Source organism: Euleptes europaea, chromosome 13 (genome assembly GCF_029931775.1).
Source record: "Euleptes europaea isolate rEulEur1 chromosome 13, rEulEur1.hap1, whole genome shotgun sequence".
Taxonomy (NCBI): domain Eukaryota; kingdom Metazoa; phylum Chordata; class Lepidosauria; order Squamata; family Sphaerodactylidae; genus Euleptes; species Euleptes europaea.
In genome coordinates, this window is record NC_079324.1 from 31404278 (window position 1) to 31421982 (window position 17705).

Below are 17705 nucleotides of genomic sequence, written 5' to 3' on the forward strand. Positions count from 1 at the left end.
AAGGTTAGCCACTCACCCACCCCTTGTTCACTGCAAATTTACCCTCTGTCTGCTCCTCTGCAGTTTTTCAGCAGATGATCAGATCCAGATCTTTCACCAGATCTGGAGATCTGGTCATAAAAATCACATTTGGGGTTTGCAAATTAAAGTAAAGCAACAACACACTTCTTGGTTCCATCAGCTTCTTCTCTCTAGCATCCCTGACTCGAAAGAAAGAAAGAAAGAAAGAAAGAAAGAAAGAAAGAAAGAAAGAAAGAAAGAAAGAAAGAAAGAAAGAAAGAAAGAAAGAAAGAAAGAAAGAAAGAAAAGTCATCCTGCAGAGTTCCCCAGTGGATCACAGCAAATTAGCTTCCCTCATCCATAACACGTTGTGGCAGTCTCTCTCCCATGGCACAAGTACATCGGTGTCGCAAAAGGGTAAAGCCACGTCAAGTCTGCAGCCACCGCTATGCCATGACCTTAAAAGAATTCCACAATATCAATTCTCCTAATGGTATTAAAGCAGGCAGGATTACTTTTCATCTGTCCGTAGCAAACTGATTGAGTGTAACATAGCCAGAATTTCATTTCCTAGATATTTATTAAAGCAGCACTGGTCTTTGAAGAGAAATAGCAGCAGAAGAGAAACCGGGAACTATTTTATTGCTTACATTTTTTTAAAAAAAGAAGGAAACTCACTTCATATTAGCCCCATATCAACCATTAATCATAAAAGAGCTTTTAAAAAAGACGCCCAGATGAAATCTAATTGGGGGCATCAATCGTTGGGTAGATCAACCATCCCAAAGAGCGGTTTGATATATTATTGAGAAATGGATATGCAAATGATGAATAATAATTGTGCTAGCTAAATGGAGACTCCATGTACATAAGCAGTATGTCACGGAATACTAGGTTCTGCGGCAAACAGTTTTGCTAGAACATCACTTTGATGCCTTACTTTGGGAGTGCCTGAAAATCTGGCTGGCCTTGGCGGGGCGGGGGACCTTGGTCCTATCCTGCAAGGCAACTGTTATATTATTCTGTCTGCTTTCCAGTGTACTGGCTGAAGGGGAAGTCTGAACACCAGATAGTGATACCTCTGATGCATTTCACAACAGAGATAAGTGAAAATCCCCCTTTTAGATGTTATACTGCAAGTAAGTTTTAGTTGTTTGTCCATAACATCTGGACCTTGCTGATCTATCTGTTCAGAAAAGTCATATAGTACAGTCCTTTTTGGTCATGTACAACTTCAAAATGCAGCTAGAGGACTGTATGTTTGAATGCTTCTCCTATGTAAAAAAATCCTTGCATGTAGAAAATAAGCACATATGCCTTTCTTCTTGATATGCTATGATTCCGAGTACAGGTTTTTGTTTTGTTGTTTCTTTTTACACAGGGAAGTACTGGACTCTGACCTGAGAAGACCTGAGTGAAAATCTCTACTCAGAATAGGGTTGCCAGGTCCCTCTTCGCCACTGGCGGGAGGTTTTTGGGGCGGAGCCTGAGGAGGGTGGGGTTTTGGGAGGGGAGGGAGTTCATTGCCATGGAGTCCAATTGCCAAAGTGGCCATTTTCTCCAGGTGAACTGATCTCTGTCGGCTGGAGAGCGGCTGTAATAGAAGATCTCCAGCTAGTACCTGGAGGTTGGGAAACCTGTGCTGAAAATAGTGGCAACTGTATAGAGAAGCAGCATGTGGCTCAAAATAATAATAATAATAGAATATAGTAAATATCAAAAACAATATCTTGGTATAAGAATTATATTCATTCAAAACCAACCAAAGGCGAAAAAGCTTCGCAGGGCTTAAGACCAAGCCTTAAAGGCTCAAAAAAGTTATTGGCCAACCGGCTCCAAAAATACAATGCCTTTTAAGGCTAAACAAATACAAATTTGAAATAGCACAAGGCTAAACAAGTACAAAATAGAAATAGCAAATTCAACAAAGCCAGTGGCTTATAGTTACACAACAACAATACTATAGGTGCAATCACAAAGAGTAGCAATGCTAACACGACTTAACAAAGTAAGAGTCCATGACTCTTAGCATTGCTACTCTTTGTGATTGCACCTCTAGTATTGTTGTTGTGTAAGTATAAGCCATTGGCTTTGTTGAATTTGCTATTTCTAATTTGCACTTGTTTAGCCTTGTGCTATTTCAAATTTGTATTTGTTTAGCCTTAAAAGGCATTGTATTTGTTGGAGCCGGTTGGCCAATAACTTTTTTGAGTCTTTAAGGCTTGGTCTTAAGCCCTGCGAGGCTACTTCGCTTTTGGTTGGTTTTGAATTAATATAATTCTTATACCAAGATATCGTTTTTGATATTTACTATATTCTATTATTATTATTATTTTGAGCCACGTGCTGCTTCTCTATACAGTACCTGGAGGTTGGCCACCCTAACTCAGAATGAAGTTCAGATGGTGTTTTGGGACCATTAACTCACCCTAAATAGCCTCCTATGGTTGTTCTCAGGATTAAATAGGACAACTTACATACATGCTGTCCTGAGTTCCTGGGCAGTCAGGAAAGAAATATAATGAATGTACAAAGCATCTTCATTCATAAATAAAGGCAGGCAAACATTGCTTAATGTTCCATAAGCGATCTTCAGATTTTTGCTAACTAATACTGTTGGCACAACACCTTTCTGTTTGGTAATAAATGACCTTGTGAAGTACTAATTGTTCCGGAGGCACTTTATTGACTTCCAATAACCGGCATTTTTTCTGCTGCTCTGATTATAGTTATCACTCGCTAGTTGAGGAATGCAAGATGGCACGAGTTCCTTCCTTTAACAAGTTTTAAATCCCTGCAGAATTGTCAGCAACAGCCATAACCACAAATTGGTTTGCAATTTCCCTCTCTCTCCCTTCCCGGCAAGTCCTGCATAGTTACATGATGAACCTTGCTTCAAACAAACTGCTTCTGACTTTTATGATCCTTTTGTGATCTAAATGGCTATCTCGTAAGTTATTCCATTGAAAGGGCTTCTTCCCCCCCCTTCTTCCCCCAATTGCTTTTCAGTGTGAAATAGAATTCTGAAGATTTCTGGGGACCGTTTCGCACGCTTTCGGTATTGATTTGCTAAACCTGATGAGAGGTTTCTGCTTAATATACAGTCTGCTATAGGAACAGAGGAGAAAGCTTTAAAAAAAAAAAACACCACTAAGATCCAGCACCAATCTCACTGCCTGTGGCCGCCACTGCCTCTGGAGTGGGTTACTTTTAATGCAGTGTTAGTGTGGGGATTTGAAAGTATCATCACAATGAACATCTTTAAATCCTTCGTGTACACCTCAATGGAAAAAAGTAATTGACTCTTATAGAGTTGCTCACTCCTGTCCGGCAAGCTGGACTACAGAACAGACAGAAGAAGAAGAAGAAGAAGAAGAAGAAGAAGAAGAAGAAGAAGAAGAAGAAGAAGAAGAAGAAGAAGAAGAAGAAGAAGAAGAAGAAGAGTTGGTTTTTATATGCGGACTTTCTCTACTTTTTAAGGAGAATCAAACCGGCTTACAATCTCCTTCCCTTCCTCTCCCCACAACAAGCACCTTGTGAGGTAGATGGGACTGAGAGAGTTCTGAGAGAACTGTGACTAGTCCAAGGTCACCCAGCTGGCATCATGTGTTGGAGTGGGGAAACAAGTCCAATTCACCAGATTAGAGTCTGCCGGACAGCCGCTCATGTGGAGGAGTGGGGAATCAAACCTAGCTCTCCAGATTAGAGTCCACCGCTCTTAAGCACTACACCACGCTGGCTCTCACACAGCCAAATGCTCCTCCATCCTGCCTGGATCTGGATGTAGAGGAGAGCTCCACTCCTCCTGGTGACTAAGTAAGTGCCATAAACAAGGTCACAGTGAGAAGAGGCGGTGGTTAGGCATTCTCTCCCCACTGCCTGGATCTTGCTCAGGGTGAGAGCTCCCCCCCTCCAAGGAACAACCTGCCATAAACCACCTGGAGGCCAGAGGGAGAAGAGGCAGCAACTAGGTATTCTCCCATCATGTCTGGATCTTGCTGAGGATGAGAGCGCCACTTCTTCCAGAAACTGTCTGCAATAAGAGAAGCCAGAGGGAGAAGGGGCAGCAGCCAGGCCTCTCCCCCCATCAGGCCTGGAACATGACCAGCCTGCAAATCTACTCCCCAGTGTGTAAAATTACCTTTTAATTGATATTTGTTGTAAGCCACTTTGAGAGAGCCCCGGGGCGGCGCGGGACCCTGAGAAGTGCAAGTCTAATGAAGACTTGGAGATAAAGCGGCTGCAAGACCTCAGCCAGCTGAAGGGAGAGCTGGTGGTCAGGAATGTGCCCAGGTTGGTGGAGCGGATCTTTGGCGGGTGGGCCAGCCAGTGTCCTCCTTTGAGTGAGATTTGAAGATTGCTAGTTGATGAATCCGGAAAGCCCAATCTCCAGAAACAGAAGGATGTAGATCAGACTTTGATGAATGCCCAGAGAAACCGAGCTCCATAACTGGTGTGCAGCCACAAAGAACACCTCTCTGTTTGCTTCCGCAGGCCCTTTATTGCGAAGGCAAGATGGCTGACACTCATGTAGATCTGCCAAGCCCAAACTTCACTTGATCTTTTGGATACATGATTGGACTCCTTTTTATGTAAGTTGGTCTTTGACCGTAATAAATAAATAAAATGAATGAATGAATGAATGATTGGACTCCCTGATACATAATTTAACTGCAATAAGCAGCTATGGGGAGAACGATCTTGATCAGGGCTCTTTAGGGTTGCCAACCTCCAGGTACTAGCTGGAGATCTCCTGCTATTACAACTGATCTCCAGCTGATAGAGATCAGTTCACCTGGAGAAAATGGCCGCTTTGGCAATTGGACTCTGTGGCATTGAAGTCCCTCCCCAAACCCCGCCCTCCTCAGGCTCCGCCCCAAAACCTCCCGCCGGTGGCGAAGAGGAAACTGGTGACCTTAGGACTCTTTCTCTTCCCCATGCTCCTTCTCAAATCAGAAACAGCAGCTTTCCTGGGCCACTTTAAACGTTGGAAGGGAATAAAACGGGCCTGGATTGTGCCTGTCTTTCTTCTTTACTAGGGATGAAATAACCTGGGGGAGGCATCTCTTATTGGTAAAAAGTACGGGGGAGGAAAAATACCCTCCCCAGCATCTCATGCCCAAACCATGTCAGGTCCTCTATAGCTGCTTTTTGTAGATAAATTAAGCCTAGGGATCCTACATGAATCTGTAGCACCACCTCTAGTTTGGCCATAAGGCTCTAGGTTGGGGAAAAGCTTCACTTTCCCAAGGCTGACCCTCTTCTCTGACTGCAGTGATGGCATGCTTCATTCACCCCTTTCCCTCCCTGCTTTCTGAGTATTTTTCCACTGCAGTGCCTAAGAGAGAAAATGGAGTTATCATAGCAAAGGGGCAGGAGGAATATGCTACCTTCCTCTTCTGAAGTTCTTAAGGGCATTAGCACCCTTGAAGGTGGGATCCAGCAGTTCAATCCTCCAGCATCTAAATATGCACAGCAAAACAGACTGCTAAAGCCCATCGCTCAAAACCATGCCTGCCTCCATATTCATCTCCATTACCCCAGTGAATGAAAAGGAGATTGAGAACTGCAAATCGGCATAATGCTGGTGGTTCAGCGTTCAGCCATGGAAAAATGAGTGAGAAATTGACTGCCTCTCCCACCCTGAACTGCCTGACAGTTTCGTCTTTCCTTTCTAATCCCAACAAGATGTCGCGATCATCTCTCTTAGCCACGGATCTGATAACGTCACTCCAATCCTGTTTTAGTGACCTAGTCTTCTTGTAACAATGATCACTACAGCCCCCCTTGGCTTTGCCCTGTGCTGGAAAAAGCTGCTTCTGGTAAAGCACCTTTCAGGCCAGAGTATTTCATTATTTTCCATCCACACAGATATTTGTGCATGCCAGAGAGAATCTTTGACTGCTGTGCTCCAGGCACCCATGTGCAGAACTTTTAAAACTCATATCCCCAAACAGAACAGAACTGCCGCAGTGACATCCAATGCCAACTATTAAAAGATAGGCAAGATCCTCATCAGCTTAAATAACTCCCATGGAGTTTTGCTGATCAAAACCAATTCTCTTAGTGCGGTTAATAATCCACAAAGGAAAGAAAATAGGCAAAAAATGGTTGCCCAACATTTTCCTCTTCTAGAGCTAACAAAAGGATGGTTTCAATAGGCCAAATCATTTAGGGGTGGTGGTGGTAGTGGAAAGATTAACTCCCAAATCTCCTTTTCCCATATAACCACAATCAGGGCCATATATACCTGAAATGTACTTTTAAAAAGACTTTGAGCGATCTGCAATCTCATTTAAACCTGAGAATTGTAATCTGTAGGTGAACCTGTGAATGACAAATTATTAAATGCTTGAAAACTACTGTTTGAATTCTGTAGGCCAAGTGGCTCATATTTTTCTCTGTATAATATTAATATATGGTTTGCTTTATTTAGATCTGTGTGGGAGGGTTTTGGAACATTTGCCAGGATGTTGATGTGATTGTCTATGATGACTGAATGAAGACTAGACAAATAGTTTGTTGATATTAAATAAGTGAAGAAATTCCCTGAGCAATATCCGGTCCTAGGGACAAATGTGCAAGCCAGAACTGACGAGGGAAACATTTATTTTACACAACTATTATTTTACACAACATTTATTTTACACACAATGCATTTTAAAAATACATTGTTGTCAGCTATGCTTTTGGCTGATGTTAAATTATCACCGATTACATTTTTATTCCCCCTTCCTGCAAAAAGCTTAGGTCAACAATAGAGAACTGCCCTTATTTTATCCTCACAACTGCCCCATAAGGTCAGATTGAGAATTACTGGCTCAGAGATAGGACATTTTGGAGGACTTTCATTCATAGGGTCGCCATGAGTCGGAAACGACTTGACGGCACTTAACACACACACATTACCCAATGAACTTTTCAACTGAACAGAGATTTTACCCTGGGTCTCCCAAGTCCCACTCCAACATACTAAGCATTATAACACACTGGAAATATCCAGTACATTTGCTTCTGATCAATCCCATTTCTCCCTCAATGGGTCTACATTAGCTTTTAAGGAATGGATATTGTTTTTCTAATTTTGCAAAGAACTCTTTCGCTTGATAAGATTTTGTACGGATATGAACAATAGAGTAATGGAGTGTGTTGTAAAGACATTGACCTGGGTTTGCTCCATCGTATATATAGCTTGCATGCTTATGTTTGTGAATGGGTGTACACACTTGCCTTTCACTGCTGCAAGGCAATTTATCAAGAATAAATAAAAGTTCATATGAGTTCTGAAAATACGCACTCGGCTATGAGAACTGAATAAAGAGGCAGGATACCCTCCACATACCAAAGGCTGGATGACAACACTGGGGAAGGGCAAGTGATCTTCATGCTCTACTTATGGGCTTCTGACAGTCATCTAGCTTATCCCTGTTGGACACAGGAGTTGATGGACCTTTGCACTGATCCAAGCTTGAGGATAAAACATCTATAAATAGCTATTAAGTTTGGTAACCTAATGGTACTTCCAAAGACAGCTACCCTCCAAATAGTAGATGATGAGAACGGGGTATGGCCTTCTTTGTCCTCTCTGTTTTTGGGCTTCCCAAGTGTATCTGGCTAAGCCATTGTTGGTAACAGGATGCTGGATCACATGGAACCCTTGTTGATCCAGCTGTGCTCTTCTAATTTTTTTTAATGTGGACATACAAGAATGTCACTTTCTGCAGTGATATGTGCTAACAAACCAAGATATAAAAACAATAAAACTGTGGCCTTTTGTGCATGGCTGTTTCCTTGTGGTCATCCCTCCTATGACTTTATTTTGATTATGCATGCCATGGTCGCCTCACTCTTCCCCTGTGTTTCCCCGCATTTTGCCCACCATTTTCAAATTCAAGATAAAACAGGTCTCTGAAAACGCAGGCATAATGCGGGGAAACGCAGGGGGAGGGTGAGGCGACCTCTGACGGTCAGAAACAGCATGCAAAATCAAAACAAAGACCTGAAGTTGTCGGAGGGGTGACTGCGAGGGAAACAGCCATGCATAAAAGGCCTCTGTTTATGATCCATGTCAAAGAGGCTTTCAAAATCCATTTTGTTAAAAAAAACAACTCATGAAAATAGTCCTACTGCCCTGTCATCATCTGAGCTTCTGAATCTGCCTTATGCTGCCAAACTATCAGTCTGTCTCGCCCGGTCCTGTCAACTCTGATTTGCAACAGCTCCTCAGGATCTCGGGCAGAAGTCTTTTGTCTGCGTCGGCTATCCTTTTCAGTGAAAATGCCACAGATTGAACCAGGCAGGACCTTGAGGATGCACAGCCTGTTCTGTACCAAAGAGCTACAGTGCCCCCAACACCCTGGCAGTGTATTCAGCACACAGACCTCTGTACTTTTTCTAGGGGGCCCAGGCTACATGTGATGCGCAAATGCCAACTACGTACGAGGTGTAGATGTGGGTAATTTTTTTCAAAAACAAAGCTGGGGGGTGAATAGGGTTGCCGGGTCCCTCTTCACCACCAGTGGGAGGTTTTGGGGGTGGAGCCTGAGGAGGGTGGGGTTTGGGGAGGGGAGGGACTTCAATTGCATAGAGTCCAATTGCCAAAGCAGCCATTTTCTCCAGGGGAACTGATCTCTATTGGCTGGAGATCAGTTGCAGTAGCAGGAGATCTCCAGCTAGTACCTGGAGGCTTTTAACCCTAGTGGTGAAACTGAATCAAAGTCCAGAGTCTGGAGGAGGTAGCACTTCAACCTTTCCCATTAGGCTGTTTTTCTGCTCAAAACCAACATCCAGCCATTTTTCTCCTTTGGGGAGGAAAAGACTGAAGAACAAGCGCCCCTTGCTTTGCTCAGGCAACAACCCTGCACTGTGTGGCTTCAGGACATGCCCTAGGCCAACAAATTCCATTTGGATAAATGGGGTCCTCCCTCTTGGATCTTCGCTGCATTCATGCAGGCTCCTTGCCAGTTTAAAATTGGCAGTGCAGCCCTCAGACTGAGAAAGGTTCCCCACCCCTGGTTTGGGCAAGGACACTAGAGGAAGCCTGGGCAAGCTGGAGTATCGAAGGGCTTGTTTTTCTATGGCTGTTCTGGACACACTTGAAGCACACAATGAACCCACTTTTAAACTCTGGTATCCAGATCAAAAGCTTGGAAAATCCTTAAAAGCAGCCAGACCATCTGCAGCTGCCAAATGCTAAACTGTGGTCCCTTCCCTTCTAATTCCACAGTTTCAGGATGGATTAATGGACACCTTTCCTCCAGAATAAATAAATGTGAGAAGCCAGTTTTCCTTTCCCTCCGAATCTATTCCCTAGATTTTCACCTCACGAATGAGCACATTAATTCAGGAATGAGTTCAGCGGTGATCCCATTTGATGGAGAGGGACTGCCTGGATATGCCAATTTTCTTCTTCATACTAAAAGCCCTTGAAATTGTTTTTTTTCCCTTAAGTGAGAGAATTCTAAAGTGCAAACAGCCTATATAAATCTTAAAAGCTAAAGGGCTTTGCTACACCTCCCTTGATTTATACGCAACCTGCATGGGGAAATGCATGTTGATATTTTATCCACCCTAGTCATTCGTCACAGCGTGTATTCATCTCCTTATTTCCTGAGAGAGTAGCTTTAGGTTCATATTTAGATTTTTCACCTTGCTAATTTATGCCAGCTGACGTTTAAATTACCAGCTTCAGAAGAGGGCTGAAAAAGGAAATGTTTAGATAGTTATTTGTAGCAAAAATTTGGAACAGACCTACAAAATATAATGACCATAAAAAACAGCTCTTCTGCATTTGCACCCACTGTAGCTTCAGGCTTGGCAGGGCTCACACCAGGGATCTTGTGGGTAGGATTGCTGACCTTCAGGTACTAGCTGGAGATCTCCTGCTATTACAGCTTATCTCTAGCCAGTAGAGATCAGTTTACCTGGAGAAAATGGCCGCTTTGACAACTGGACTCTATAGCATTGAAGTCCCTCCCCTCCCAAGCCCTGCCTTCCTCAGGCTCCACCCCCCCCAAAATCCCAGGTATTTCCCAACCTGGAGCTGGCAACCCTACTTGTGGGTCAGGCAGAAGTTCCTGCTGCTCACTTATGCCACCAAAGCAACTGAAGCTGCGGTACTTAAACAACAGCCCAGAATCCTCCTGGCCTGGAAAATCAGGTGACAACCGAAAGCCAGTCCCATGCTACTGACCCCAGATTGACAACTGAAGAGGCTGTCACGTTTGTTGTCCTCTGTGCTACCAGACTACCAGTCTTTCTGCTTCCTGACTACCTGACTCGCCTGCCTTCATAATGACTGCTGCCAGGCTTGCCAGGTGCCTGTTGATGGTGGACAACCTCTCGGCAGTTTTCGCTGCTGCCTTCTGACGCTCAGTTGGTTGGCAGGCAGAAACAGTCTGGATAAACATGGGGGGCAGCGAATGTTGTCTCCACATGATGACATCACTTCCGGTGGGATCTGGAAGCACTGGCATTGTACTGGGGTGATGCTCTAGCACTCATCCCAAACCCTTATGGTTTCCCTGGAGTTTTTGGGCAAGTGCTAGGGAGTCACCCTGGCACAATGACAGCACTTGCAGGTCATGCCAGAAGTGATTTCATCATGCATGGTCGAAAAATCGTATGCCCCCCCATGGTAAGTACCCACCTCCCCCCCATCTCCCTCCAGTTGCCAAGCAATGCCTGGCAACCCTAATCTGTTGTCAGTATCTTTGCCTGGCTTTATGACTGAGTGCCTTGATACATGGTTTAGGGAAGAAGCAGATAAAATTTGCTAGTTTACTGATACAAGTGTGTGTGTGTGTGTGTGTGTGTGTGTGTGTGTGTATTAAAAAAATGAAGGGCAACCTAATGAAACCTTGAGAATTTTGTATACTGAGAAGATGGGTGACAGAGGAGCTGAGAAAGATATAGCAAATTATCTGTTTTATGACATACCAAAACTCTTTAAAGGTACAAAACTTTCAAGTTTCTTAATTTCCCTGAAAATCCCCATACATGTTTTGCTGGAGTCTATTGGAATATAGTGAAATAATTACATGTATTAAAAGTCAGGAGGGCAGTACTCCTATGCTACCACCTTACCTGACACTCTGACCACTATACCACATGGTCTTTTATGCATGGCTTTTTCACTCACTGTCACCCCTCTGACAACTCTGGGTCTTTGTTTGGGTTATGCATGCAATTTTCCACAGTCAGAGGTCACCTCACTTTCCCCTTGCATTTCCCTGCATTTTCAAATTCGAGATAAAACAGGTCCCTCAAAACACGGGCAAAATGCAGGGGGAGAGCGAGGCGACCTCTGATGGTCAGAAACAGCAAGCATAATCAAGACAAAGACCCAAAGTCACTGCAGGGGTGACGGTGAGTGAAACAGCCATGCATAAAAGACCAGTGTGATATAGTGGTCAGAGTGTCAGGTAAGGTGGGGCACAGGAGTACTGCCCTCTTGTGTTTCAATACATGTGATTATTTACCAAGAGCATATTTCTGGCCAGTTCACTGCCTCTCCATACTCCGTTGCTATAAACAATCACATGTGATTTTGAACTGTCTACACACAGCAAAGCCACAAATCCCTTTGCTGAAAAAAGCCAATTGATTGAATTGTGTTGATAACATTGCTATAGTGAATAGTTATTATGAAGTCAGAAAAAGTAACCAAAGTAGATGCTCTTAGAATGGATTTTTAAAGCAATTTAATCTTGAACAGATCCAAGAATGGGGATTTCAACCTTGCCGAGTTTCTTCCCGCCAAATTTAATATGGCATGCCTGAGTTTAATTTCTTACCAAAAACATCTCAAGAAACTGAGCGGGTTCGAAATAAACTCTTGTAAAAGCCACTGTGAAATGTGCCACACAGCACAGAAATGTGCCACACAGGGGGACACTGGGTGAAATCAGCCACTCTGCACTTGCACAAGAAGAGCTAGCTTGGCTCTCAGTTTATACCATTCATGCAGGAGTGGTGAGATGCTTTCCCAGTTCCTCTTCATTACCGCAACTTGTGCCTGGCATATGGTTTAGGAGGGCACAGGGACCTCCTGGCGAGAAGGCAAAGCTCTACTCTACCTCCCATTCATAGGAACCAATCCAATGTATGCAATCTATAGATACAAGTGTGGGCAGTTTCTGTGAGCTCATACACACAGAGAGAATATCACTAGATGTGACACACACAGAGTCAGATCCTACGCATGTTTACTGAGAAGCCCACTTTCCTGAATTTGATGGGGTTTATCCCCAGGTAAATTGAGTCTTATTCAGTCTTGAGGCAAAAAGGGGAGGGGGGAGAGACTATTAAGAGATGAAAAAGAAATCCCACAGAAATAATGTTTTTGTAAAAAAAAAGGGGGGGCTAAAAACAAAGTCGAAACTTGCCAATGACAGTTAATCCAAGATTTTATACGGAAAAGTATTTTGACTTCTTTGAGCCAACACATTTATAGCTGCTGCAATGAAATTTTAATTTTGTGCTCTAATGAACACAAATCGATCCGTACTCTGTGTTGGCAAACCTTATGATGGCTGCATAATTGAGAGAACTCAGTTGTGTTAAAAAATACCCACAAAATCGTAGCCAAGTGCCAAGAGATTAAAATGTAGGATGGACAGCCGGTGCGGAAAGCCGCACCACTCGTCACGGTTGCTTAACAGGAGTCATTCTAAACTCTCATGTACAAGTTTGCTGTCATTCTTTTTTCCATTTTCGGTAATTGCAGACAGTTGATGGTTAGGAAGAGAGCTCATCATTCCCCCCCCCCCCCAAAGCAATATTTAAGATAGTATTGTAGCTGCAGTTTACTTAGAGGGGAAGATATTTACACCTTTCTGGACTACTCTCTCATAAATGTAATTGCATTTGCTTCATTGTAAAGCCTCCACTTTAACAGGGAAGTGATATATACCTGCACATTATAGGACTAAGGAAATACCTGGCTTTCCTCTCTGGATGCAGCCTATACCACCAATGGCATTGTTGTTAGCCTGTGGATTCCACAAAGCATTATGGAACTTGAACTTGTTCAATATGAGGCCAGTTCTCACAACCAGTGGTCCCTGGATATAACCCACTCTGGGAGAACTCAGGGCTGGTGTTGGGTTTACTATTCAAGAGGAATCTTATGGCAGTAACAACCAAGAGGGATGAAAACATTCAATCATGAATAATCTGGCACAATTATTGTTAGTTAATGCAATTGTGCAAGTTGCAGTGAGGTTATCCTATACCGAGTTACTGATTCATTCAATCAGTGCATGAAACCATAGCTGGGTAACGGGTGGCAAAGTTTCCAGTGGTCCTGTGAGAAACGCTGACTACATGAATCAGAACTGGGAGAGAAAAGAAATGGGTAGGTACACTTTGCCAGAGCCCAGGAGTGCAGGGAGGTTCAGCCAACAGTGCAAACCCAAAGTGTATTTTTGACATTACAAAAATGTAATATAAAATCTTTTTCCCCCTCATGAAATTATATGGGTTAAATGCAGTGAAAAGAGCAAGAGTCCAGTAGCACCTTAAAAACTCACAAAATTTCTGGCAGGGTGGGAGCTTTCATGAAGAAGGGAGCTGTGGCTCACCTGTCAACCATCCAATCCTAAAAGAGGGGTTAATGGTGAATTTCTCCGACACCCCAGTAGTACCTTTTTGCACCCCTGAACACCGAGTGGCTCCAAAGAGAAAACAGAATGGAATTTGCAATCTGGAACGGTAACACCCCCTCTCTTTAGGTAATTCCACTATTCCCCCCTTGACTTTACAGAGCGCAGCAAGGCAGAGCCCGTAATTTCCAAACATAGATCCTGGAACTTGTCAAAAGAGGCTGCCCAAATGGATCGTGGTTCTGACCAAAGATAAAATTTCACGGGAAGAACTAGGGAAATCACTGCTAACTTGATGATTTTTGAATGCTTATTGTCAGCTGCCTGGGATATAAAACATATTATGTCAATCAATACTATTCTGATTGCTTATAAAGATCATATTTAAATCATAACCTTCGACACGTTAACACTACAATGACTTCAATGTGTGACTAAGCTCATGTGAGAAATGCTAATTTCTCTCCAAAAGTGATATACAGTTTTTTTTCCAGGTTTCCTTTTACATTTACTCCGCCCACCCAAGAAAAACATCTGAATTTCAGAAGTCTTTGTTGGATGCGCTTTCGATTTAAAGACGAATCTGATTCCAGTCCCTACACAGTAGTTATTGGAAATGGAAATGATATGTGAGGTGCTCCCATTAACTTGTAGGAGATTCCGCTGCCTTTGACTGACGCAAGGAACTTGATAAAGATAATCGTCTCATGGACACCCGCTGGGGACTCAGCTGTGACTCTACTGCAAAATACAGTGATCTATTTCCTAGACCCAAGAAAGTATTAAGGTACATCCTGATTATTTGGGTTTATAAAGAGCTTTGGGTTTCATGCACACATCAGATTACTGAAATGTTTACCTCAGAGTCAATAGGCCCTTCCCCACTAAACAGGGGAAATAGGTCCTAACAATACGCTAGTGGTAAGTGTAATTAATTCCTGGTTGATTCTTGTTTATCCTTAACTTATTTTAGATAACTCTGGGCTGACCTAAAGGCATGCAAAGTAGTTGCAAATCAAGGATGGGAAAAAATCAAGGCATGAAGCTAGTGGCCATGATCCAGACACAGAGCCAGCCTCTTCTCTTCTTTGTCACAGAATATTCAGTGCATGCAGTGCAAAATCCCTATCACTTGGGGTAGAGAATTCTCCACAAGAAGGGGCTACAGCTAGGGTTGCCAACCTTCAGATACTAGCAGGAGATCTGCTATTACAACTGATCTCCAACCAATAGAGATCAGTTCACCTGGAGAAAATGGCTGCTTTGGCCATTGCACTCTATGGCATTGAAGTCCCTCCCCTCCCCAAACCCCGCCCTCCTCAGGCTCCGCCCCTAAAACCTCCCGCCGGTAGCAAAGAGGGACCTGGCAACCTTATAGCTCCTTGAGCATATCAGAGCTATGTATCCCCCCAAGCTATCAAATACACCTAATAAGTACAACAGAAATAACAGAGCGACTAGGAGGAAGCAAATAATTGTCAGTCAATTCATTGATTAACTGACAGCTTCTGTCACATTAATAGACGGATCAGCTGGCTGAAAGAAATATTGCAGTTTCTCATTACAGAAGCTATTTTGAGTATCATCAATGCATATACATATATGGGACAAAGTATACCGATGCCTATAAAGGCTTATTCTAAGAGAAAACAATGATGCCATGGTCCAGCAATATAAATCAGTGGTTACAGGTCATGCAAATGCATCCAGATGCAGACTCAATTGCTCACTCAGGTATCCTTGAAATTTTTATAATTCACTTATTTTTTTTAAAAAAAACATTACTCTGCTTTCCTCAACATTTTAGGCAGATTGCAAATTGAATTAAAAAGATCCATCATACAAAATATAAAGTAACTCAATAAAACTAACTAGCAGCAATAAAACTAGCAGCGATGTAATTAAAATAGCAGCAGTCTTAGTCCTCCAAAGCAGCTTGAAGAAAGATATCCAGAAGGCAACCAAAATCACAACCAACATATCACCACAGAAATGTAACCCAAAGTAGGAATGTAATGAAATTCAACTCCAAAAGTTGGACAACTCAATTGTTGGTTCAACTCAAAAGTTGGCCAAACATGTGACATTGCCTTATACTGAATCAGACCATTGGTCTAGCAAGGTCTGTACAGTATTGTCTTATGTGTCAGGCAGCAGCTCTTCAGGATCTCACACAGACATCTTTCGCACTTCCTACTACCTTATCACTTTAACTGGAGATGACGGGGACTGAACCTGGGACTGTTTGCATGCAAAGCAGGCACTCTGCCACAGAGCTACAGCTCTTGATTGATTGCAAGTTCTTTTGTGGTTTCTCCATGCTTGGAATGAAACTACTGGGGACCTTTTGCCCAATCACATTAGCAAAATTCAACAGAAATATGGCCATCAAAACTGACATATAAACGGCCCAGAAATGGTGCATAAATGTCCTAAAAATTATGTATGTCATACAAGAAACAAATAAAAAGAAAGAAAGTAGTGGGATGAAAATGGCTTTCCTGATCATGAGCAAAAACTAAAAGAAATGAAAAAACACCAGCAACCCTGTATGTACATCTCTGACCAAAAGTGAGTCAAAATAACCATGCAGTGGAAGAAGAGTTGGTTTTTATTCCTCATTTTTCTCTACCTTAAGGAGTCTCAAAGCAGCTTACAATCATAATCCCTTTCTCTCCCCACAGCAGGCACCTTGTGAGGTAGGTAGGGCTGAGAGAGTTCTGAGGGAGCTGTGACTCTATGTGGAGTCACCCAGGTCGCCCAGCTAGCTCTATGTGGAGGAATGGGGAATTGAACCTGGCTCTTAACCACTACACCACGCTAGTTCTCAGTATTCACTTGGTGCCTAAACACAGAATGAAAAGACATCAGGCATATTTCACTGGGGATAGAATTACATAATCATGGTGCTACCACCAAGAGCCCCGTGGCACAGAGTGGTAAACTGCAGTTCTGCAGTCCAAGGTCTGCTCATGACCTGAGTTCGATCCCAACGTACGTTGGTTTCAGGTAGCCGGCTCAAGGTTGACTCAGCCTTCCATCCTTCCGAGGTCGGTAAAATGAGGACCCAGCTTGCTGGAGGTAAAGGAAAGATGACTGGGGAAAGCACTGGCAAACCACCCCATAAACAAAGTCTGCCTTGGAAACGTCGAGATGTGACATCACCCCATGGGTCAGGAATGACCCAGTGCTTGCACAGGGGACCTTTACCTTACCACCAAGAAAACTCTAGTCCCAGTCACCACTGACTTCAGAAAGTGGAGGGATCCAGAGAAGTGTCTCTCCAGAAGATCTTAATGAAAGAGATTGCTGTGAGGGTGGTTCAGCATCTTCATTCAGAGTTATATGTGACAAAATGCAACTGCAGCGGGATTCATCTTTAAAGCATCACACTGTATTTTGGCTTTCTTACTGCCACCATCCAATATTTTTCTGGTATATAGTTTCTTTTGATTAAACAGCAGAAAAATAATTTATTGGATTTTTAAACAAAAGGCTGTCTTAAATTTTCCCATCAAGAGACATACTCTGACTACCAGCTGTGAATACACTTTCTCAAGGGACCATCTCCATCTCAATGCACATTATTAATTTGCAAGTGAAACACATTATTAATCTGCAATGAACAAATCAATCAATTAATTGCACCCGTTAACGATTTTACTTCTTGAATTAAAAAGACCAAAAAAGAATTAGTTTGTAATTTTACATTTGGGACATTAAAGTTTCAGCTGTTAGCCAATTTTTGCCACTTCTATATATTGCTATGTTTAAGTCTTTTCATTTTTTTTTATCAGTATGGTATCATACAGCAGATTTTCAAGAACAACCTTGCAGGTCAAAACATGCACACAATATGGCCACTCGGGACTAGGTTAGATGTTTCTGTGAACCTGGCTAGTTTGTTGAAAAATGTGAAAACTTCAGAAAGAATAGGATTGATTCCCCCCCCCCCAAAAAAAAAAAAAAAAACTTTGGGCAGCATTTTGAGTCACTGCAACCCAAAATGGTACCCAACAGCAGAAGAAGGTAACTTAGGGGAAACAGGGGAAGGGAGAGGAAGAGGAAAACGAAACTGTTGGTGATGTGATAGAGGAGATG

At 42.9% G+C, this 17705-nt stretch overlaps 1 protein-coding gene across 2 annotated transcripts in view; it reads right to left on the reverse strand.

Moving 5' to 3' along the window:
• The window catches only part of AFF2 (ALF transcription elongation factor 2), a 472104-nt gene that overhangs the window by 74534 nt on the left and 379865 nt on the right, over positions 1 to 17705 (reverse strand). The gene's annotated exons all lie outside the window — the stretch shown is intronic.